Source organism: Nannospalax galili, unplaced genomic scaffold (assembly GCF_000622305.1).
Source record: "Nannospalax galili isolate Female #2095 unplaced genomic scaffold, S.galili_v1.0 scaffold271, whole genome shotgun sequence".
Taxonomy (NCBI): Eukaryota; Metazoa; Chordata; class Mammalia; order Rodentia; family Spalacidae; genus Nannospalax; species Nannospalax galili.
The window spans coordinates 7,132,971-7,157,957 of record NW_008331789.1 but is presented as its reverse complement, the minus strand read 5'-3'; positions in this window follow the sequence as shown (position 1 = coordinate 7,157,957).

The window sequence follows — 24,987 nt, the reverse complement described above, 5'->3', positions numbered from 1 at the left end:
AATATAGTCATATAACAAAACTAATAAATAAAACATTTTTAACATACAGAGTATTTTGATCATATTCAGACCCCTCTCTTCATCCATTCTCACATCTACCCCAGCCTTCCTTGCCCTCCAACTTCCTGTCCTTTTTTTTTAAGGTCTGTCAAGTTAAACTTGTGTTCTCCAAATGCTCCTGGGGATAGGTCCATTCCCTGGAGGCTGGTCAACTTATCCAGTATCACACCCTTAAAGAAAATCAACTCTGCCTCTCCCAGCAGTTATCAATTGACAGTTGTTCCTCAGCTAGGGCAGGGGCTTTGTGTCTGCCTACCCCCTCCATGTTGGATTTTGTCTAGCTTGGGTTTGTGCAGGTTTGTGTATGCTGTCACCAATACTGTGGGTTCATACCTGCAACTACCCTGTTGTGTCTGGAAAACACAGTTTTCTTGTATTCATCCTCTGGCTCTTACAGTCTCTCTGATGCCGCTACCAAGATTCCCTAAGCCTTTGGGGAAAGGGTGTGATACAGATGCCACATAGGGCTCAGCACTCTAAAGTGTTTTTCTCCCCCACACCATTTGTTAAGGAACCTATCTTTTATTCCAATGTATGTTTTGGACACTTTGGTCACAGATGAGGTGCCTGTTCCTGTATGGGATCATTTTCTGGGTCCTCTACGCTATTCTATTGGTCTACATGTTTGCTCTTGTACCGTACTGATTTTGTTACTATGGGCATGTAGTATAGTTTGAAGTCTGATATGATGCTCCAGGATTGCTTGTGCTATTTTTGGTCTTTCATATTTCCACATGAATTTTAGGGTTTTTTTTAATAAATATGAGGGGAAAAATGCGATTAGAATGTTTATAGAGATTGCATTTAAATCTGTAGATCAAGTTCAGTAATAATCACTTTCATAATATCAGTGCTGACAATTCATGAGCCGGAGAGGGTTCTCTGTCTTTGGTGTCTTCAAATTCTTTCTTCAGTGGTGAAAGATTTCCTTGCAGACGTCATTCACCTCCATATTTAGGATATTTTCCTAGTTTTATCTTGAACTATTATGAGTGGGATTATTTTTTTCTGACTTCCCTCTCAGCAAGTTCATTTTCGTTAGATAGAAAAGGCAATTTTGGGGTCTGCTGCATTGCTGAGAGTGTACATCAGGTCTAAGAGTTTTCTGGTGCAACCGTCAAGGTCTTCTAAGTACAGGGATCATATCTGCAAATACAGGTAACTTGACATCTTCCTTCCTTATTTGAATCTCTCTAGTTTCTGTCTCTTACTGCTGTAGCTAAGATTTTGAGCCCAATAGTGAATAAATACGGCGAGTCTGAGCACTCTTGCTCATTCCTGGTTTCAAAGGAAGCTCAGTATAATAGTACTATCGACTATTTATGTGTTACTTACATTTATTGATTTGTGTATGTTAAACCATTCTTGGAATGAAAGTGGCTAGGTTGTGCTGTTTGATCTTACTGTGTTCATGAATAAAGTTTGCAAGTATTATGTTGAAGTTTTTTGCATCTATGTTCATCAGGGAAATTTTTCTGTGATTTTCTTTTGGGTTTTGTTTGTTTGTTTGTTTGTTTGTTTGTTTTTTCCTTATCTGGTTTTAGTATGGGAGGTAATGTTATTATCATAGAATGTGATTGTACAAAAACTAAAATATTCTCAACACTTTGACCAGTTATGAGTCTCTGTAGTAACCATCTCAATCCAGTGACTATGAGCAAAGGCAGAATACATATAGTGTTCAATTTGCTCAGAGTACCCATTCTTTCTTTGTGACCCATCCCTGCTGATCCTTACAAGCTAGGTCACAGCCACATCCATTATCAGTAGCTTTCTGATTTATACCTCTCTCACCCAATTCTATCTATCAAAGAGTTCAGATGGCCTGTCAGTCTAGGAGCTGTCAGGAAAATGGAAACCATTAATAAGGACCCAGCTACAGGAGTGTCAGGAGTGTGAAAAGGACATAGAGAAGACAGCAAGGCCCAGCAGAAGTCAGCAGTAATGGGAAACCATGCTCTTTGCTAGATAAAAAGGCTCAAAGAGAAGCAGCAGCCCGGAGCTGGGGGTCTACATTTACCCTACAGTGCGGCACTTCCCAGCCTGCACTGAAGCAACAGAGAGCTTTGACTAGGCCAGAGGTGTACCTTCAGGCAGAGAAGCAAGTAGGTGTCCCTTCTGTTATCCCTTTACCTATTGTTCAGTCTCCTCAAAGGACCCCCCATCCCATTGGCCATTTGTGAAGGAGCCCACCCATGAGGGGTAGAGGTCATGCCATGTGGGAGGGAAACATTGTGGAATGGCTCTAGGCAAAGAGCAGAAGCCAGCCAGTTCAGGTCTCCTCCCTGCCTTACATACCCATTGGTACATTTAAATAATTTACGTTATTGCTATTCAGTGAGGTCATTCACATATAATTGAGTTCAAACCCCAAAGCCTGAAGAGAAAGTCCTTTCACTAAACTGTCCTATCTGGTCATTCTCACCCCTTGACCCACAGTTTTTCCATCTCCAGAAGGGAATTGTTTCATGCATCAGAAAACAGAAATCCAATAAGAAAATATATAGGAAGCATTTAGAAAATGGCTCATAAAGCAGAAAGTCTTTTATGCACAGAAGTTGCTTTCACTGTAATATCGAAATGGTTACCTTTCTGCCTTTCTGTGTCTCTCTCTGTGCCTGTCTCTGTCTCTCCCTGTCTCCTGCTGTTTCTCTCCCCCTCTCCCTCCCTCTCCTCCCACTTCCCTGTTTTCTTGCCTTCCTGTCCTTCGTCTCACAAAGACACTGTATATACATTTATACTTTCAGCAACTCCATAGTTTACCTTTCCTCTGTTCTTATTTTCTTCTGATCTGCCCCCCCCCCCCGTGAGCTTTCTTGTCTGTCTCTTTACTTACTGTGCTCTTCCCTTCTTGTGAGCTTTCTTCCTTCTGATACAGAAGTTTACACTGAGAAAAATCACATGTGGCCTGGGAAAGAATATTAACCCTTAGAGTTTGGTATTCAAGAAATCTCAGTAGGAACGTTAAGAGGTGGTGATTGACTATAAGGAAACAGTGCTTTCGAGACAGCAGGGCAGTTACACATAAGAACTCGTAGCAATTGTGACAGCATGCACACGATCTGGATAAGCTCAAGCCAGACAAAATCTCAGTATGGAGGGGAGAGATGGGACTCAAAGTCTCACCCTTAACTGAGGAGCCATTGACATTAGGCAGCTGATGGGAGAGGAAAAACTGGATTCTTTAAGGATGTGAACCCCTGGTGGGTCAACCATGCTCCAGGGCCGGCTCCGTACCCAAAAGTATTTGAACAACACAAAGTAGACTCCATGGATTTTATTTAAAATAAAACACATAATTGAATGGGTGGGGATGTGGGGGTGGATCTAGGAAGAGTTGGAGGGGAGAGCGTATAACACATAGTACAGAATTCTCAAAGATTAATAAATATATTTTTTGAAAAAGAAATCTCAATAGGAGATAGCATTAAGAATTCAGGAACAGAGCAAGGATCCCTGGGATTTCTAATATTGTATATTCTGTAAACTTCTAGAACAACTCTAGGTATTAGAGTATCACAAATTCAGATACTTATATTTTCAAATGCTGAGTGACTCAGTATTTGATGCTCAGACACATTTGGTTTGTATAAGGTATCTTCATGATTAGTTATTATTACACCTCCAGATCTTTCCCCATGAAACACTGTTTCTCAGAAGGAACTAACCTCGGAAATACCTGTAAGGTCTTATTTCCTCTACAGAGGAATGTTTCTGTCTACACCAGCAGATTAATTGTTATTTACCACTCACTCCTTCTTTTTCTGACATTATATGCTAATTGGCTTTAAAACACATGAAGGATATACTATATAGAAGACACCATAACAATTATGTTTTACTGTCTTATTGAACATCCGTTCATGGCTATAATGTCTTTGGCTCCAACCCACTTCCCATTCTCTCCCTTTAAATTTCTCCCTCCTTCCTCTGCCACTGTTTCCCCCACAAATCTCGAAACAGAACAGACCAAAAAGAATTAAAGAAATAAAAATAAATGAAAATAAAATCTATAAAAATAGACATATTTTGCAAGGTGAAACTAGCCTTTCCTTGATGGACCTCGTGAAGGGCCGCCATCCCACCTTCCTCTCATTCCTGTGGTATTTAAAGCTTTAGGAACAAAGTGGCCATGGTTTCTCCACACTTTCACATGGTATTTCATATTTCAAAGAGGAACAATTGTGATACTTCCTCTTTCCTTAAAATGAATATGTTACCAGGGATACTGGGGTGGGGCCAAAGTTAATGTGAGGGAGGGGTTTATCCTCAGTGCCCTCCAAGTCTGCTAATTTCTTCCTACTTCTCAGTCTCATAAAAGCAACACCTTCATCCAGGATTGTGGGTGAAAGCTGGTCTTCAGATGCCAACACATAAGAAATGAATGTCTATGTTCGCAGCATTGGAGAGCTAGAGGTGTTATACGTCTCTTACTGGAGAGGTGTAAAGAAAACGTCTGTTCACCCCAGCTACTGATGGTGCTGATAGACCAAAGAAAGGATTCCAACCAAGTCCAGGCTGGTGAGTCGATGATGCTTCTAATGTTACTGAGCTGGGCATCGGAGACTCAAGGGTAACTGCACCACTGAAATGTCCTGCCTTCAACAGCACAGCTGATTTTGAAAAGCTGGATCACTGAGCAATCCCAAGGCTCAACAAAGTTCCCCTTCCTCCATACTCTAGCACCCCCCCCTCAAGACAACAGGCAGCTGGGGCAGGAAGGTGGGGACTATCCGAAAAGGGTCTCATGACCTTCTGCCCCCCCTCCAGGAGGGCAAAGTAAGAGCCTCCTTGGTTCCCATACATCTGGCTGCCACTGATATGGCTTTCCTTGTTTTGCTGCCCTGGCTGCGGATCAAAGCTCTGCTTCATAATATGATGGTTGTGTTGGGCCCAAAGGACATAATTATATTATATGGGAATTTTCATTAGTACAGGATAACTGGATCATACAAATAAGTTCTATTGTTTTCAAACTTATAATAATTTCATGTATTTAGTGTGAACAGTAACAATCACCATCTTTTACACCATTTATATCTGTTTCTGTTACAGTGGATTGGATTTATAATTTCTATAAAAGACAACTAGTTCAACAACTTTCCCTCGTTGGTGATGGCTGCATGCTTATATTAGTGTCCTTGTAGAGTCAAGCTAATAGAATCATGTGGCTTGGAGGAAAACACTGAACAAAAGTAAAATTTTAGTCTAGCCAGTTCCTGACACTAAAAGATACATACTTACTCATGCTTAAATCTCCCCGTTAGGCAGTAAAGAGGCTGTAAGCAAGTCTGCAAGATCCTTTCATTATAAAAGATTATTTCAGTTCACCATGCTGGGATCTTGTCTGGTTTGAGTTTGCCTAGGGCTTGTGCATACTGTCATCATTGCTGTGAGTTCATATGGCCAGTTCTCTGGAAAACTCTGCTGGGATGGTATGGGCGACTGCGCTCTCTCTGGGCGCAGGGTGCGCTCACTCCCTGCAGGTCCACAGACTGCTCTGGGGAACAGCGGCTCCGGAGTGGCAGACTTCTCCACATTCAATACACATTCAATAGATGTTTACTGAGTGAACGAGTGAGAGTGAGACTGAGCATCACTCTATCCCAGTGCTGACCTCTCAGATTACAAACATGTATAGGGAATAGATCCAGTAAAAGTGGCTTCCACTAAAATATGATGCAGCAACAGGGTGAGGCATGGGAAATGAGAACCTATAAAATAGCCACCTGACCCAGCCCAGTGTCAGAAAATGCTTTTCACTTCTGAGAGTGTTTGCACCTCAATAAGAAGTATTTTCATAGTCATATTCAAAAGTAGCTATTTAGGGATTACAAACTATCAGTCAGGTGACATGTGTCCCCTTAAGCACTATATAAAAATGGTTCAAGAAACTTAAGAGAAACAGGAGGGTAATAAAACCCAGGCTTCCATAAACTAGGAATAATGGGAAAAACAGAACTCTTCAAACCCCTGCTCTGGAGACATCCCAAGTGATAGACATTTAATACAAGAGAGAGTTTTTTTCTAGTCTGGGTGTGAGGCTTGATGGTTATATACTAGATAAAGAGTCAGTAATATCACTTTTATAAACTGTACATGTCATTATTTAAAAGGGGCTGTGGATAAGCCCCACTCATCAGTCAGTCCTTTAGTTGAGGAAAATAGACCATCTCAGAAGAACATGTATTAATTAGTGGTCTCCAGTAGCATTATATGATCATTTTTCTATTTAAAACTCATTCAAACTTACATAGAGTATTACTTCTAATTAATTGAGTGTTTATGCACTAAGGAGTTATTTGCTTGTGACTATAGTGAAATTTCCAGGATTTATGACAGGAACATTTTAGAACAGTGACATGTGTTTCCCTCCGATTTGTATAGCTTCATTCATTATAATTTTTCCTGATGTTTTGCCTACCATATTATTAACTCCCCCAAAGCAATGAAATACCAGCTTGTCTTCTTACAGCAGAGAAATGAGAGGAATACTTATGATCGTGGAAATCCCTGTGAAAACATGCTTCTTCTATTGAAAGAGGTGAGTGGTCCAAGAAGGAGTTCCCTGGATTTATGGAGACCATTAAAAACACACATTCACACACAGGAAAACATAGATTTTTTTTTCATCTAGCATCTTAGATACCCCATATGCAAGGAAAATAAATTATACATAAACATATATTTACATTATATATATTTTAATGTCTCCCTGGAAAAGAATTTATGTTTTACTATAAGTTATAGGGTCCAAATAAATCAGCAAGGTTGCAAGAGTGTGCCGTGCATAAATATTTAATCACTGCAAAGTGTGCTTTTCAAAATATAAGAGTTTGTAAGCACAGTGTTTGATTTGTAACTGACTCCAGGGGTAAGGCCAGGGTGTGTGCCCCACTACTCTTGACTACTGAAAACCTTGCCATCATGGGGGCGGGGGGCAGTGGAGGGCAGACTTCCTTACTGCCAGTATGAAGACGTGGGGTAATATGGGAAATGAATTGCAACCAGGGATGTAGATCAGCAGTCCTTTTACAAAGAGCTGGGACTGACAGGACCACCAGAGTCATGTGTGTTTATTGTCCAACCAGGTGTTTGGGGACCATCCAAGCTCGACCCAAATCATGTGAAGATACCAGCAGAAGGGTGTGCAGAGGAAGGAAGAAGGGTATGAAGAACCAAGGCAGGATGTAAGGACCCACTAGAGCAGCCCACCCTCCTGACTGAGACGGTGTTTGTGTTATGACATCCTGCAGTCTGCATTGTTATTTCTCACAACATCATAGCTGGGGTGGCACTTTGACCATCCGGGTGGCCTCTCATAAAAGGAAGAAAAAGAACCCCTTGATGTACATTGCACCTTCAGAAATGTTCCTGCCCTTTTGCTTTGAGTCGCCACGTTTCCTTTGCTTACCCTGATATTTCTCTTTCGTTTACACAGCCTCTCCACTGGCCACAAGCTTCAAACTTGCATTCATTAAGAGGAAATTTAGATTGGAAAATAATTCTCGGTCTCAAGTCCTCTTCCCCAAATCTATGACTCAAAGCTTCTGCACAATGTGAGTTTATTTCTAGCTCTGGAAATGCAAAGAACAGAGGGAAATTTGCAAAGTAAATAACTAGCACAGGGTAGGTGGCTTAGGAAATGAGGTAATGATAAGTCTATTTTCTCAATAACTGACTTTAAATAGATATATCTTGAAAGGGTTATTTACAGAGAGGACTCTAGTCATCCGCTGAGGGCATGGGATTCATATGGCAAGGAACTTGGGAAATCTCAAAATGTCACACAGGGAAACTGAGGTAGGAAATGGAGAATGTTGTGCTTCTGAATGGCAGGAGCAGGGAGTGTGACCGACACCCGTGGCTATGTGAAGAAGGTCTTACGGAAATGTGGAAAAACCTGGCTATGATGTGGCCAGATAAGACTGTAGGAAAAGGAGATGCTAGACTAAATCCTAGCCATGTAATTGTCTCAGTCTCTCAGTCACTCCATCCTCCTCCCATGCCAGTCACAACTCCACCCCTAGATCCTTAACAACATTCCACATCGATGCAGTATGATCCATTCAGCCTTGAAAAGTGCAGATAGCACAGTCCAGAAGAGAAGGGATGATTTGCTATGCTTAGGGGAGCAATGGGCCTTGAGCGAGACAGAGACAGAAGGAACTTTGGGCAAAGGGCATAGAGAGATGGACAGAACAGTGAGGTTGAGGAATGGCTTCAATCCACTCAGAGACAAGAGAGTTCTTCTAAGTCCCCTTGTAAGAGACAGTAACAAGGGAAAGGTGTTGTACCCAAGAAAATGGGCCTAAGGCAGGCTGGCCTCCCCTATTACACTTGGCAATGTGGTTTTCTTGTAGTTCTGGCTACAGACTGTGTTTAAAAGGTCCCAAGGACATTCTTATATAAAAGGCGTCTGGAAGAGCAATGGGCCTAGTTAGTGTGCAATGAAACAGTTCTGTCTGCAACTCTTCTCTGTTTGGGTTTGTTATCTGGAAATTCCAGGGTCTTGGAGAGAGATGAAGGGGTGAAGAGAGACAAGGACCTCGCTCTTGGCTCTTCTGAGAGCCATGAAAGGAGAAAGATGGCTGGAGATGTGACTGCGTCTGAGTCTTTGCACAGCAGCTAGAGGCTCTGTGATCCAGCAGGACTGAGCTATCTCCTCAGATGAACAACGCTCTGTAAGAAACTTTAAGTATGGGTTACTTTAGTTTAGCTTATAGGAACATAATCACAGAGGAAAGCCTAGAGGCCTGACTAGCCTTGACCACTATCAATATGATCCACCAAGAAGTTGCACAAACCTTAGGAGAGGTCTTCATTAATTTAAGCAGCCTTTATCCTTATAACTATTATTATCCCTGTCTTATAAAGAAACTAGCAGTGACATACATTCTGTCACGTGTTCAACATGCTAGAGCTAAGAGTAAATCTGGCCCCTGACTCCCACACCACTTTCATCTAATGTGCGCATGTTATTCTTCAAAGAAATCTTACTCGTTTGAATACAAGGGTATTTTATAGATGATAGAAAAGTATTGCGTCAGTATTCTTGGGTTCTGAAGCAAAGGCTCAGACCTGGGAACCATGATTTCCAGAATAATGTTTTTTTTTTTCAAGCTCTTTCTTTACCAATGAAAACATGATGTTTGTCTTTTCGAGTCTAACTTAATTTCTATTTTATATAAATATTTTATTGAGCTTTTGTAATTTCATATAACAGTTCTTAATTAAATTTAGACTCCCTCTCCCATCCAGGCCTCCCTCATTTCCTCACTAGACCTTATGTATTCCACCATTCATGTTAAGTCCTATCCAGTCAAGCATTTATACCCAAATGCCCTTCAGTGTAAATTCATCCACTGAAGTCCAGTCAGCCCATCTAGTCATCATATGTAAGTCATGCTCTCCCTTACCCTGCAGCAATCAGTCTCCATTAGTTCTCAGTCTAGGGCCAGCCTGCTACCTAGTTCTCTCCTCCCCTTTGGGCCCTTGTTTAATTGAGTTGCCATGGGTCCTGTGTTTGATGCCACCATTGCCACAAGCTCACATGTGCAAGCTTCCGGTGGCCTGGAAGCCTCTGCTTTCCTGTGTTCATGAACCAGCCCTGGCTCTTACAAGCTTTTCACCTCCTCTTCAGCAGGCGGATGAGGTGCCATATAGGGAGTCCTATCCTACACTCTGCAGTCTCTTATTCTTTAAAACTTGGCCAGTTGTTACCTCTGTGTGCACTGCAGTCTGTTGCATAAGGAAGCTTTATTGGTGAGAGTTGAGGGATACACTGGTTTTCTCTCTGCCCCTTGTTCCGCTATGTTCCATAAGCCTTAGTTGCAGAGGTTCAACTGTAGATGTGTCGCCGAGTACTGGGCACCTCTCAGATGTATGTTCTCTGTGTCTAACCAGATGTGTAATTCTGAGGTAGCCTCCATCTGCTGCAAAAAGACATTTCTTTGATGAGTAGTATATGATATGCTTGTCTGTAAACATAAGGATTGATATTTAGCATATAGTAAGAAATTTCATTTGTCTAGACATACAAAAGAGATACGGTTTCCCTGGGATCTATGTCCTCTCCTGCAATATGTATTTGGCTGAGTTTACAGTGCCACCCATGAGTTCCCTCCCACAGAGAGGATTTTAACTTAATTTCATGTAATATAATGGTCTTCATTTACATCCTGAAATAATTTAATGTGAACAGAATATTGCTGTGTCCTTTACTTCTAACTCCATATATTTTAAGATTGAGGGTCAGAATAAAAGTGGAAATTTCAGTGTTAAGGAGGCCAGTGACCATAACATCCTGGCCATAATATGTTTAGGTGTTTCAAGCAAGCTTTGAACAGCTCAGACCTCCAGATTCTGGCTCTGGAAACTCATCTCAAGCTGTGTAAGCTGGTTTCTTCCCACCCTGTGGCTTTTTATCCCAATTCTTTGCCACTAGCCCTCCCAAGTCAACAGCCTGCTGTTTGCCGTATGATCTAACTGGACGTCACAGACAAAAGCAGAAGATAGTGCATTTATGCTAAGCTGACAGTAACTGACTGATAACAGCACAGCAGCCAGTGCCTTCAGTGTCTTGCTCCTGTCTGCTGCTCAGGACATGCTGTGGAGACTGACCATGGTCATTGTTCAGCAGATAAGAGATACATGGATACTGTGCCCCTCTAGGAGTAGCTCTGAGCCAAGGACAGATAACAGCTGGAGGATGCATGCCCTGAATTTTTGATTCATCTAATGGGAAACTTTTGTGGTATATTTGACATTTCCTTCAAGAGCCACCACCTCCCCTACCCCAAGTGATCAAGCCCTGGTTGTTCACAGCAGCTGGCTATGTAGGCTTTCCCTGTTTCCATTCCTGCCTCCTTCCTGCCCCACACTTGTTTTTCCTCCAGGTCACCTCCAGAATGAACTACATGACCTCAAAGTCTTTTCTCAGGGTCCGTCCCTACCTAGGAGACTCCAAGCCTAGTTTGTTAGGTAACACTTGCATATTTAAAGCAGATAACCAGACTGACAGTTCAAGGCACAAACCAGAAATGGGGGAAATTGAATACATAATATAGTCATATAGGGGAGAGAAATCTCAACAAGAAACCTATCCGGAAGCATCTTTGGGGTGGTTACATCTCTCTCTACCTGGAGCAGAGAGAGCTCTGGGTCAGATGCTGGGAACCCCAATTCTAAAGCTGGAATCGGCATCGATGCACCGTTCAACCTTGTCATTGCCTGTTGCCAGTCCGCTATTTCTCTCTTCTAGCAGCATACAGGATTTCATTATTTAACCTCTATGGCACAATCCCCAATAACCCACGGAAGGGAGTGAAATACACGGAATCGCTTTAAAACTGTGTTCCACAAGTAATTAATATAAACAAGCAACTTTTACATAGCCCTGGCCCTGGGAAGAGAGACTGTTTAATTAGGCACATGACATGTTCCAATCTGTCTAGACAGGGCTCTCCCTTTCCCTGGGATGCCTTTAGCCACACTTGCTCTGACACTGTGACAAGGTGGCCTTTGGCAGCAGACAACAATTTTGTTGGGTGATAGTTCTGATGCCATAGAGTCAGCTATGGGACTTTCTTTACTTTTAGTGCTATTTATCTTTCCAAGTAGAACTGAGATTTACCCAAGAAATAGCCAGGGAGGCAGTTAGTAAAAGAGTAACCAGAAATAGCTCCTGGGATAGCCTGCATGCCTGGTTGTCCGCCATCACTAATGAAATTTTTAGTTGTTGCTCCTAGCTCCCATCGTTTTCGTTGGAGAAAAGAGTCTCCACATTGAAATAAAACTTGCAGGTCTTTAACTGAATGCCTCATACACCAAACCAACATGGCATTCCCTCCCTAGATCTTTGACCACACGTCTCAGAAAGAGAAAGTAATTCCTTGGCACTCAGATTCCTCAACAAGACTTCAGTCTGGTGACAACTCAGGCAAGCAGATTATAAAATCCTGCACTTTCCAAGTGTAGAAGAATCCAAGAAACCATGGCGAACAGTGGAGGAACACTTTCAAAGTGCAGGCAGTCAGACAAGTACAATAGGTTGGACATGATTTTAGTAATTGGAATGTCTCTCATGCCCTTTTTCAAAATTATTCAGAAAGAGAAAATGAAAAATCACCACAAAATGGTAATTTTATGTTTTGCTTTTTAGTCAGCCAGTCACATTGTCACAAACAATCTCAGTTCTATTACTGAAAATACCTGGGTAATAATAGATTGTTCCCCAGGCCAATCCTTTTCCAAAGTGGGGTTTCTCTCCTACCTCCCAACGTCCTACCCTCCACCTAGGACCAGGTGGGCCTCTGTCTTTGGAGATGAATTTGGCTTCTCTTCTCTATTAAATCCATCTCCTCCCCTCAGCAGTTGTTATGCTTTGCCTGGTATCAAATAGAGAAATCTGCAAGGGGAAGAGGAGGTGACAAAGCAGTTCTGCCTGAATGGATGTTTCCCACTCGCTGGCCATGGAGAAATGGTAGTTGTTTTCCCTCATGGGTATGAAGAACGTTCTTTGAAAACTTCCCCCTGAGGCCCCTCAACTACAGCTGCTCTGAAAGGCAACACCTCCACTTCAGGTGGCTACTTTCCTCCTCCTCAGAGTCCTCAGTCATGACTTTGTGGGTATCCTGTCATTTGAGTACCCGTGTGCTCCCAGGATAGTCTCTGCACAAGCCTTGGAATGACTGGAAGCTAACCTGGTCACCATTTGCACTATGAAATGTTCTCCGTTTAGTTCCTGTGCACTGTGCTTGATTCTCTATGACTTGCCATGAGTTTCTTGCCATGGCTTTTCTAAGATGAGAGTCTGTGTCACATTTTGATATATATCAACTGCAAGGACTATAACTGAAGCTCTTGATAAACTTAACATGCAGATTTTAAAACATTAAAAGGGTTAGCACCACAAACTTCATGCTTAACAAGGGGAAGGATTACAGTTGAAACTCAGGAAAAGCTCTCTTCAAAGACAAAACCTTATAACTATTCCCTAGCCTTTAAAAAGCATGTCATAAAGAAAGTTCTAGAACCAAATAGCATCACTAGTTAATTCTACCAATTAAGTAATAGAGTCATCAACAAGGGATCTATTTCAAGACATTCAATGCATGCCTGAAGCTATAAATTATACTGAACTTTACCTGTAGGCTTATTTCCTATATGCACAACCTAATGATAAAGTTTAATTTGTTAATTAGACACAGGAAAAGATTAAGAGTTTGCTGGTTAGTTTTTTGTCAACTTGATCAAAAATAGAGCCATCTGAGAAGAGGAAGCCTCAACTGAGGAATTTCCTCCATCATATTGACTTATGGCCATATCTGGGGCATTTCCTTAATTGTTGATTGATGTGGGAGGGGGTTTGTGGGTACCATACCTGGGCAGGTGGGCCTGGGCTGTATAACAAAAGCAGCTGAACAAGTCTGGGAAAGCAAGAAGTAAACCCTTTCCTCAAGTTGCTTTTGGTCTGGATGTTTATCACTGCAACAGAGAAGAAATCTAGAACATCAATAGCAATAAAGTTTAACAACTATATGAACACTCTACAGTAAAATTCATATTAGGGGCCTGGGAGGTGCCTCGGTGTAAAGGCCAGATTCAGGGCCAGGAACTGATGTTCAAGAGGAGCCAGGAGATTAAAGAAGATTCAACTGGCTAATGAAACATGCTTCATTTTCTCCAGGCATGACACACAGACAACTGGGCAGTCAGCCGCTGGGTGAGAGAGCATATGCCTTAGGCCCCAAGGATTTGTAGGAAATCACAAAAAGGTAGCTTACTAAAACCAGTTATACAACAAAATATATCAATGATTACTTTTGGAGTCCCTGGACATCCAGTGTCAGGCATTTTGTGCTGATTCATAGTCCTCTGGATGTCAGGCCGTAGTCATCTTGGTTCATGATGGAAGCTCCTATCAGCATCTGTGCCATGTGTTCTAAACATAAATAGGCCTTCATGGCCCAGATTTTCTACACTCAGTCAGTAAAGTGTTTGCCAAGTAAGTATGTGAACTTCAGTGTTGAAGCCCAGCACCCATAAAGTCGAATGCAATCCCAGCCCTGGTGAAGCAGAAAATGGATCTCTGAAGCTTGTTGGCCAGTTGGTTTTAACAAACCAGTAAGCTCTAAATTCAGTGAAAGCTCTGGCCTCAAATAATAATAATAATAATAATAATAATAATAATAATAGTAATAATAATGATGTGGACAGCACTAGAGCAAGACATTTGACACTGACCTCTGGATTCCACACACACATACATGTATGCACACCTGTAAACATGCCTGCACACATGAACACGTATACACGTATGTACCACACATGCAAAGTCATATGACTGCTGTATCTCTACCTCACTCTCACATACAGGAAGCACTTGTTTCCCTTTCACATATCTGAGTTACCAGAATCACTGCTCTTGTATTTTGGAGCCATTATTTAGAACAATATGGGTTAACTGAACACAATTCAGTGCAGTATGAAAACAGCTGACCTGGTAACAACAGCAGCTCCTGATTGACTGTTAGTGGGTGGCTCTTGACTTGGATACATTGCACACAGAGATGACCCACATCCCAGGAGGGATGGAGCAGGACAGTGTATGATCCTATCACACTACAATGAGATGTGCACAACTTAAAACTGATGATTTTTTATTTATTAAATTTCCCATTTAATATTTTTGGAATATAGTTTGCCATAGGTAAGTAAAACCTCAGAAAGTAGAATTATAGAAAAGGAGAAATAGTCCCAGAGTATAGAGCTACTCTTACTGTGCAGCTATTTTATGGACCTAGCAAAACGAAGACCTACAAACTACAGATACCACAGAAAAATTAAGATTAATATTGCACACAAACATAGGCTAATTATTTAAAAAATACTAGCAATTCAAATCCAACTCTGTAATAATAAGACAGTGAACATGATTAAGGGAAGTCCATGCAAGAAATATAAGGTTGATTTTGCTTTCAAAAATCAATGGGAAGCTTTTCCCCTAAGAATGGAAATAAGGCAAATAATAAATAATATATACCTACTCCTAAAGTGGTACCATTTTTGATGAAGTCTTCAAAGCAATTCAATAGGAAAAAGTCATTTTTAAATAAATTACACTGGAATACAGGACAGTATCTATACAAACCCTTGCCTCATGATCCACATGAAAACCTGCTCCACATAGATCATAGTCATAAGGGGGCAACTATGCAGCATGAAAGATAGCTCTTGCAGAAGACAGCCTGAAGCTATCAGTGAGTATGTATATATATGACATATATAGTAGATTTCATTAAAATTTAAAACATTTTGTCAAAATATATATATCATTTAAAAATGATAAACTAGGGGCTCTGGGGATGGCTCAGCTGTTAGGAGTACTTGGTACTGTTGCAGAGGATAAAAGTTCAGTCCTAGCACCCAAGTCAGGAGGTTCATAACTGCCTGTAACTCCAGTTCCAAAGACTCTTCTGCTCTCCATAGCCACTGTCATGCATGTGCACATAACACACACAAATAAATAAATAATTAATAAATAAATAAATGATCTAATTAAAAGAGAGACTAATTTGGGGGTGTCTTTTTGAGACAGGGTCTCCCTGCAGTTCCCAGTTGGCCTGGAACTCACTATGTAGACCAGGCTAGCCTCGAACTCACAGAGATCTGCCTGCCTATGCCTCCTGAGTGCTGGGATTAATGACATGTGCCACCATGCCCAGAAAAAGAGACTAATTTTTTAAAAATACAGAAACAAGCCTTGAAATGGTAGGAAAGTACCTTCACTGTATATATGACCAAAACCTGTCAGGAATATAAAAACAACAGCCATACTCCATAAGCAAAAAGTCAGAGTGTGTAGAAATGCAGCTGGAGAGATGGCTCAGCAGTCAAGAGCACTGGCTGCTCTCACAGAGGACCCAGGTTCGATTCTCGGCACCCACATGGTGGCTAACAACCATCTATAGCTCCAGTTCCAGGAGATCAGAAGCCCTCTTCTGAACACCTCAGGCACTGCAGGACACTTGTTCACTTACATACATGCAGGCAATACATTCATACACATAAAATAAAAATAATAAGTATTTTTGAAATGTATAGAAATGGTTGAGAAAGAGAAAGAAGGGACATACTTGGACATCTCACGAAGGAAGATGAAGGAGTAGCCAACAAGCACACAGTGTTCGCCTTCATCTGTCTTTGTGGGGCTGGATATTGTCACTTTTCCTCCCTGTCCCTCGAACACGGAGAATCTCCTCTGCCTTCCACTTTTCTGTCATGAACTGTAGGATCTCTTCTGGCTTCCCACGGAAGCTGTGGCTTCTTTAGACAAGCCATGAAATGCCTTCTAGTTAAATGAAGGTACCACTTGAAGGTGACATGTTTAAAGACAATGCCTTGCTATAAATCTCTTCTTTCCAATTTTCTTATCCAATTAGCTAGAACATTCCTCCAGGAATCATCTCTGCCAAAATTTCCATCACTAGGCTGACCCTGGCCAACATACACACTTAATTTCAGCGAGAGGAAACTGTCCAAGCACTGTGTACTTGAAGGAGCCTGTACCGAGATGATTCAAGCACAGAGATTTACAACAGACTCAGCCTCAGAGGGCCTTTCCTGAGTTCGCGCCATTCAGTGCTGAGTGAGGTTGTTTCTCACTGATGTTGCCAGCTGACAGGCTCACACAAAATTATTACATTCTGTTCATCCCACCCTGAGAATATAGCCAGTTCTTGGACTAGAAATAAAGGCTCCAGCTCCCTTAGTTGAGCGGCTGATGTGTGATGTGTTCTCCAAATCGCCTTCTTCTAGCTCTGCCAAACTGAGTGAAATATTTCCACCACTGTCCCTGAGGCCATTATAGCCAATCAGGCTGACAGGTGGTCAAGCTGACATACATGCATATAATTCTTTTTAATGGAGTTGAATTTTGAAATAAAAAAAATACTGCAAATGCAATCAGATGAAATCTGTTCATAGAAATGTTGAGACTAGGAAAATAATTTAATCTCTATTCAGCAAAGTCCCTGGACCTAATTTCATCTATTAATTAATTCATTCATTCAATAAATATTTCTTAGGGTCACTCCATGCCCAATAGTGGCTTTAGTGCCAGGAAGATAAAGGTCATTTCCCCAAATAGAATGGCAGTGTTAAAAACATGCAAACCAATAAGTATAAAGTAATATATAATCAAAAATAGCATATACTACGCTGAGCCTGTAAAAAGTGATAGCTAACAGGGCCACACTATGTTTAGGAATCCAAAGGTAAAACCCATTTCCGACCTCAAGCCAATAAGGAGATGGTTTGACAGTGAGATGACTTTGACTTGAATCTCTTACAAGGCTGCCTCAGGTTAGTTGTTCAGAGGAAGAAGCAGGGTTTGCATAAGTGTGAAGGCAGTTAATGTGCAGGCAGGCACAGAGACTTTGAGTTGAAAGACATGAAGTTTCATCTGAGGATCCATGAGAAAATTATCAGACACAGGGAGCATTGCAGATAGCAAAGCCTCTACCAGGCAGTTGATAGTTACTGTGAGAAATGGTTTGGAAAGATGCAGATGAAAAAAATCAAGGAATTGGCCTAAAACAGATAGCCACCACGTTGAGACATTATATACAAAAAAATAATAAATAAATAACAGTTCTTTCCAGGAATCATATGGAGGGAAAACAGACCACCACTCATAATTACAACCTGATTTTCACATTAGTTTTAGAAAGCAGCATCATTTTATTAGTTGAGGTTTTTTTTGTGTGTGTGTGACATAATACACTTTTAGTATTCTTGAAAACCTTTCTTTAAAATTGATATAATCTTCTAAACTTCAAAACAGTGCCTGGTGAAAACAAGCACTGCGTGCGTAGCAGAGGTGACCGACCGATGGCAGTCATGGCGGAATCAGCTGCAGCAGCAACAGCTAAAATGCCCTTAGTGTCAGTAACGAGCTCAGTGCAGCAAGCAAAATGCAACTTTGATTCATTAACCCTGAAGGTCGCCAAGTCCCAGGGCCTTTAATTAAAAACTGGCTTCCTTTCATCGACATGTGGTTACATTCTATGGGAGGCTGTCACCAAACCAGAGATGTCTAGAGGTAAAGAAGCTTTGACAATCAGTACTTGAAGTTTAGCCTTTTAAATATCCCTGCTATCAAATCAGTCTTCAACTTCCTACCCAAATTCCTGATTGCACAGTATTCATTGTGGGTCCTGCCTTACTCACAAAGCATTTTTTAGTTCCCTGTTTGTCATGAGCATAGAGATTTGTGCTTCTCTCTGCCTCTTGCCTCTTTGGGACTTTAATTAATGTCTGATCTATGAGGACATTTCCACCATTCAACAAAGTGCTTGAAGCATAATAAAAATTTAGTTAACAACTGCTGTGTTGTCACCCTGTCCCTCCTGTCCTTTTTTGGAACGTAAGTAAAGATAAAGCTCTGCTACTGTGTAATTTCAAAGGATTTGGCTCTGGTCGTTGATGTTTTTCTCTCCTAGAGGAATAATGAAGTGATGGCCACCTAAAGTAAACATAGGGGGCTCTGTGACTGAGTGTTTCATCACCCAGTTCTTGTTGCACGCATGGTCAAGGAAGGAGTGATGATGTTTAGGGATTTCCTAGTGCTTTGAAAAGATGTACCAGAAATCATTTTAAAGAAGGACACACCCAACTTCAGTAAGGTGTACCTTAAGTATGTCAGGAGCTTTGGGTTCTTCATGTATACTCACCAAAAGAAGGGGCTCCAAAAGCAGAAAGAGGAAATCAAGGCCTGGCTATCTGCCAACAGGGTATGTCAGGGCCAAAGAGGACAATTCTAATAATGATACTAGCAAGACATCCCAGGGCCATCGGGAGAAGTTGCCAACCTACCATCCAACCAGAATCATAACTGAGGCAGAAAAAATGAGGATTGCTGTGATATGGGGTCTGGGAGATATGCACATCCAACCAGGGAAGTAAAAATAACCACTCTCATATCACAGAGATGCAGGTGGATAAGAGAAGAACTTACCTCCTAGAGAGGGAATAAACGGGAGACATTGCCAAGTAGAAAAGAGAACACGGAGATGAGCAGTAGCCATTGCTCAGTTCATGAACACTTGCTATCTTTCAGGTGCTTTAGTGGAGACACAGAAACAGAGAAAAATGCAAGGCTAGTGTTAACATCATGGAGGAGGGATGGCACATAAGCCTGCGCTCACACTGTCTTTTACATTTTTATTTACTTTTTGTGTATTTCATACAGAAAGTCATCCTTATACTCCCTCCCCCTTTGGCACCCTCCCATAGCCCCCCACCCCCTACTGGAGTTCATACCTTGTCATTTGTGTTAAGGTCTATCCTGTAAACTTAGTGTCCCCAGACGCCCTTCAGTGCAAGTTCATCCACTGGGATCTGGTCAGTCTCTCTAGAGTCCCTCCCTTTAAGAAGATCAGCTCTTCCTCAGTCAACAGTAATCAGCTGCCAATTATTCTTCAACTAAGATTGGGGCCTGCTGTCCATTTCCACAGTTTTGTGCTAGGTTTTTGTCTGCTTAAGTTTGTATGAGTTTTTTGCATGATAACAACATTGCTGTCCCAGGAGCCTGTGGAACTATTTCTGTATGGTCACTCACCTCCTCCCTGGCTCTTACAATCTTTCCACTCCCTCTTCTGCAATGGACCCTGAGCCCTGAGTGGGTGGATTTTAATACAGAATTCCTGTCCAAGGACCCACACTCTGCAAACTCTTATTCTCTGCATTTTGGCTATTTGTGACCTTTTGTGTTCCTGGCCCTCTGTTGCATGAGGGAGCTTCATTGATGAGAGTTGAGAGATGCCTTAGTGTTCTCTTCATCCCTTCTTCTATGTTCTGTGAGCCTTAGGTGTGGAGGTTGTATCACTTAGGCTTAAGCAATTCACAGTCTCTGTGTGTAACCAGTTGTGGAACTCTGTAATAACCTCTGTCTCTTGAAAAAGAAGCTTCTTTGATGAGTGGTGACTGGGATGCTTGTCTACAGATTAAGGATCCATATTACATTTGATTAAGGATATGTCAGTTTTGGAGTTTTCTCTAAGATCTATGATCTCTCCAGCTATGTATATTTGGCTAAGTTTATAGTACCGCACCTGTGTTTCCTCCCATTGAGTGAGCTTTAAGTCCAATTAGGTAGCTGTTGATTATCCCCAAGATAAAAGTGCCACTACACCAATGTCGTTTGCTGTGCTGGTCACATGGTTTTTAGGCCTTGAAGATGGGGTTGGACCATTGATTGATGTTCTCCCTTAGCAGCTTGCATGGTGTTCTCCAAAGCCATGAGAGCTAGCCTTCAGGGGCAGTGGCATCCAGGTCAGTTCCAGCTCCATAGCTCCAAATCCTGAGTCCAAAGTATGTCCTGTCTTCAGCAATAGGGTTTTAGCATCAAGTTCATGGAGACAATCAGGGACTGTGGCAATAGCCTGTGTAATTTTGGGAGTCTCCTGGACCACCCTGGTCTACAACTCAAAGGAAGGTTTCTCCTGTCTGGCACTGTTTCTTGTTATGTAGCCTTCAGCTATACTCACGGACTCATGTAGAGATATTGTATGTGTAATTTTTCAGTAGATTTTTGAACTGATACCATTCCCTTTGGTCTTTTTAAAATATTTTATTTATCATTTTTATTTTATGTGTATGTGTGTATTTCCTGCATGTAGGTAAGTGCACCCATGTTGTACAATGCCCACAGAGGACAGAAGAGGATGTTGGAGCCCCTGGAAATGGAGGTACTGACGGTTGTTAGCTGTCATGTGGGTGCTGGGATTCAAACTGAGGTCTTCTACAAGAACAGTCAGTGTTCTTAACCTCTGAGCCATCTCTCCAGCCCCTCCCTTTGGTTTTTTATACTAACTAAGCATTATTTATCTCTCCTTTTTCTTTCCCTGTCTTGTTCTCCACCCCTCCCAATTTAAAGTGTCCCCATTTCTCCCTTGATAATTTCCGTCACACTTTTTACATGATACATTCACTGATAAAATGAAAACAGCCTGAATATGTTGAATGCTTTCAACATGCCAATAATCATCTAAAAGCATTTTGTGAATGAATCTGTTGTAGTCTCACAAAGCCTCTACCAGTGAACAAAACACATTCTGGATAGTACACTAGAAAGAATTTAACACACAAGCCTAGTTACAAAAGTAATGAGAAAGCCTGGGTTATTGCAGAGGTAATAACCACACAGAGGATAGTAAGCACCCAAAGGCTAGCATAAAGATGTAACCACACCACGGAGATGTATTTTGTACAGAGACAAGAATGAGTTTGTACAATCATCACCAGGAGATGGTGCTGCCATCAGGGACTAGATAAACACAGACGTGGTGCAGCAGGAGCTGGCATCCAGGAAAAAATGGCTAAAACTGCTTAACTTCTTCCTTTTCAGCCTTCCAGTCTCCTGCTTGTGCCACTCATGCAAGAAGCATATGATATGGGGATTGTGACTGCTCCCATTTACCAGAAGAACCAGTCTCCTGGGATGAGGGCCCTTGCCAAAGGAATGTTCAAATGTTCGAAGCATAGACCTAACACACAGAAAATCTCCACCATCATTCTTAACTGACCAAGGAACTGGAATAGACCAAAAAAAAAAAAAAAAACCTGCAGAAGAGAACTAGAAGGATGTGAGAGAACCCGTTTACAGAAAGCTAGAGATGACAGAGGCAAGGGAGGGGTTGCAGGCTGGCAGAAATGGAATGATTTTTAAAAACATGAAGTTATTGAGATGCCAACAAAAATCCTTTTCAAACTCTCCCTTTGCAATAGCAATTCCTCTTGTTCTTTGATCTCTGACCTGGACCCATACAATTAATTCCACATCATATTTCTGCATATTGCTCTCCAAGGAGAATCAAGTTTACACTTCCTCCCAATCCAAATCATAACAGTACTTAATTAGGTGATAATTTATGTAGTACTTAGCATGAACTCTTGGCACTTGCTGGAGAAGGCTGTACAAGTGTACATGTGTTATCACCTGACTACATCAAGAAACAGGGCCTGGGCATTGGCGAGGTGTCTTGGGCTTTACAAGGTATCAAATGACTTTTATAACCCTGTAGTACCTGGACTTCTAGTAGGCAAAAGTGTCTCTAGTGTGTACTAATATGCTGAATATTATGCCCATATGTACTTAAAACACTGATTCTGAGTACTTCAAAACAACAAAGAGAATGGAAAATCAGAGAAACAGATGTCGGATGAATAGAAGACCTTCTCAGGGTCCATCACTGAAATTCAGGAAAACAGTTAACAGGGGCTATGGAGCATTCAAACCTGCTTGATGGGAAATAAACAAAGCTAGTGGCAGGTAGTCTGTGGTGATGAGGATATGGACAAGGGCTCAGAACCAGCACAACCCAGCCTGGTTGAGACTGATCCAGAAATGATTGTTTTCCAGATACCTCATGGGATCTGAAAAGATCATGATTGTACAGCACCAAGTGCTAGAGATGCTCTTTAAATGGCATGCATTTGTCAAGAGTGGGCAATTCTGAAGTAACAAGGCCTGGTCTGATGAAGTAGCAAGCTGGAGCTTTAGACTCGTGTTGGGCAATGCCCGCAGAGGACAGAAGAGGCTGTCAGATCCCCTGGAACTGGAGTTACGGACAGTTGTTAGCTGCCATGTGGGTGCTGGGATTCGAACAGGGGTCTTCTACAAGAACAGTGTTCTTAACCTCTGAGCCGTCTCTCCAGCCTCTCCCTTTGGCTTTTTTACACTATCTAGGCATTATTTATCTCTCCTTTTTCTTTCCCTGTCCTGTTCTCCCCGATTCCTAATTTAAGTGTCCCCATTTTCCCCAATTCTCCCTGATAATTTCCGTCACACTTTTTACATGATACATTGACTGATAAAATGAAAACAGCCTGAATATGTTGAATGCTTTCAACATGCCAATAATCATCTAAAGGCATTTTGTGAATGAATCTGTTGTAGTCTCACAAAGCCTCTACCAGTGAACAAAACACATTCTGGATAGCACACTAGAAAGAATTTAACACACAAGCCTAGTTACAAAAGTAATGAGAAAGCCTGGGTTATTGCAGAGGTAATAACCATACAGAGGCCATCTTCACTCCTTCGTTGATGAATAAACAAAGAAAAAAGCACTAGAGACATCATCCTGGCTCTTGGATCCCCATTTCACCTGTCGTCTTTCTAAGCTAAAGTCAGTTCATAGATAAAGCACACTGCCCTATCTTTACCTCTTTTGATACCTCTTGGGAGAAAGGGCAAAAAAGAAAAGCACATAGAACAAGATCCTGTACATTTCTGAGCATCACCAATTTATTCTAGGCACACAGCACTGAGTTGACAAAGCAAAGTAACTCCTGTCTTGGAACCTAGAGTACAAGAAAAACCATATAAATGACCCCTATTGTATGTCAGTCTGCAGACAGTTCACCCTGAAGACAATTCTTCCCAGAAAGTACAGAACCTACGTTATTCTGTTCACTTTCTAAGTGAGGTCCACCTAGTGCTTGCTTTACCCTTGGACCTGTCATCTAACTGGGCCCCATTCTTGTCTCTGGGTTTGGGTTCTTGACTTGTTTCATGTAGCTCTGGCATTACTAATATCAGCCTGAGGGCTGATCCTGGCTCCCTCCATGCCTCAGTGACAACACCACACCCTCTAAAACTGGTTCCTCTGTTCACCTGGACACCTTCTAGGGCAGAGAGTACAGAAACAGCCAAACAAGAGCAAGTACAAGCTTAAATGGTCAACCAATGGGGGGGGGAGAATGTATAGAAAGTAAGAAGTCCTAGTGTGCATTTGTAGAACAATTGACTGCAGGCAGTGATTAAGTATGACATAACTCAGAAGGTAGAAGAAATAATTTTGAATACTTACATGATAAAGAAGTCATGATAAGTGATTGGGGAGATACTTTGTGTCTGCCAAGATAATACAATGTGTACAGTTAACCAAACAACAGCACATGATACTAAGTAACTATGTGTGGATTCTATGTTTTTATGTATCAGGTAAGATTTTAATTTAATTTTAAAATACAACTATAACTTGACAATTAAAAATTAGCTCCCTCTGTCCTACTCTCTCAACCATCTCCTCAATTGAGCCTCCCTCCCCATTATTAAAGTTTTCCCCTTCTATCACCTATGTTCAACTATTCGCCCCATCCTTAAGATCTTGCTTCCTCTCCCCATCAATGGCCCCTCTCTAGTTTCCTGGATTCTACAGGTTTTGCAAATTAAACACACAAATCTAGAGATTCAACACTACAATCCATGTATTAGTTAGAATATGTGACATTTGTCTTTCTGGATCTGGGTTACTTCATTCAGTATAATGTTTTCTAGCTCCATCAATTTATCTGCAAATTTCATAATATCATTTTTCTTTACAGATGAATAAAACTTCATTTATATATGTACTACATTTGCATTAACCATTCTTTTAAAAATATTTTTATATTTATCATTTTTATTTTATGTGTATGTGTGCATTGCCTGAATATAAGTAGTCGCACCCATGTCATACAATGCCCACAGATGTCAGAAGAGGGCTTCAGATTCCCTGGAACTGGAGTTGCAGATGGTGGTTAGCCACCATGTGGGTGCTGAGAATTGAACCCAGGTCCTGTGCAACAGCAGTCAGTGCTCTTAACCTCTGAGCCACCTCTCCAGGCCCCTTGCCTTTCTTCAGTTAATGGACATGTAGGTTGATTTCCTTGTCCCAGAGCAGCAATGAACATGGATGAGTATGTCTCTATAGTAGGAAAGAGTCTTTTATGGTGTATGTCCAGGAGCAGTGTATTTGGGTCATGTGGTAGGTCTTTTTCTAATTTTCTGAGGAACCACCATATTGATTTCCACAGTGGCTGCGCTAGTTTGCCCTCCCACCAACAGTGGATGAGGACTCCCCATTCCCCATATCT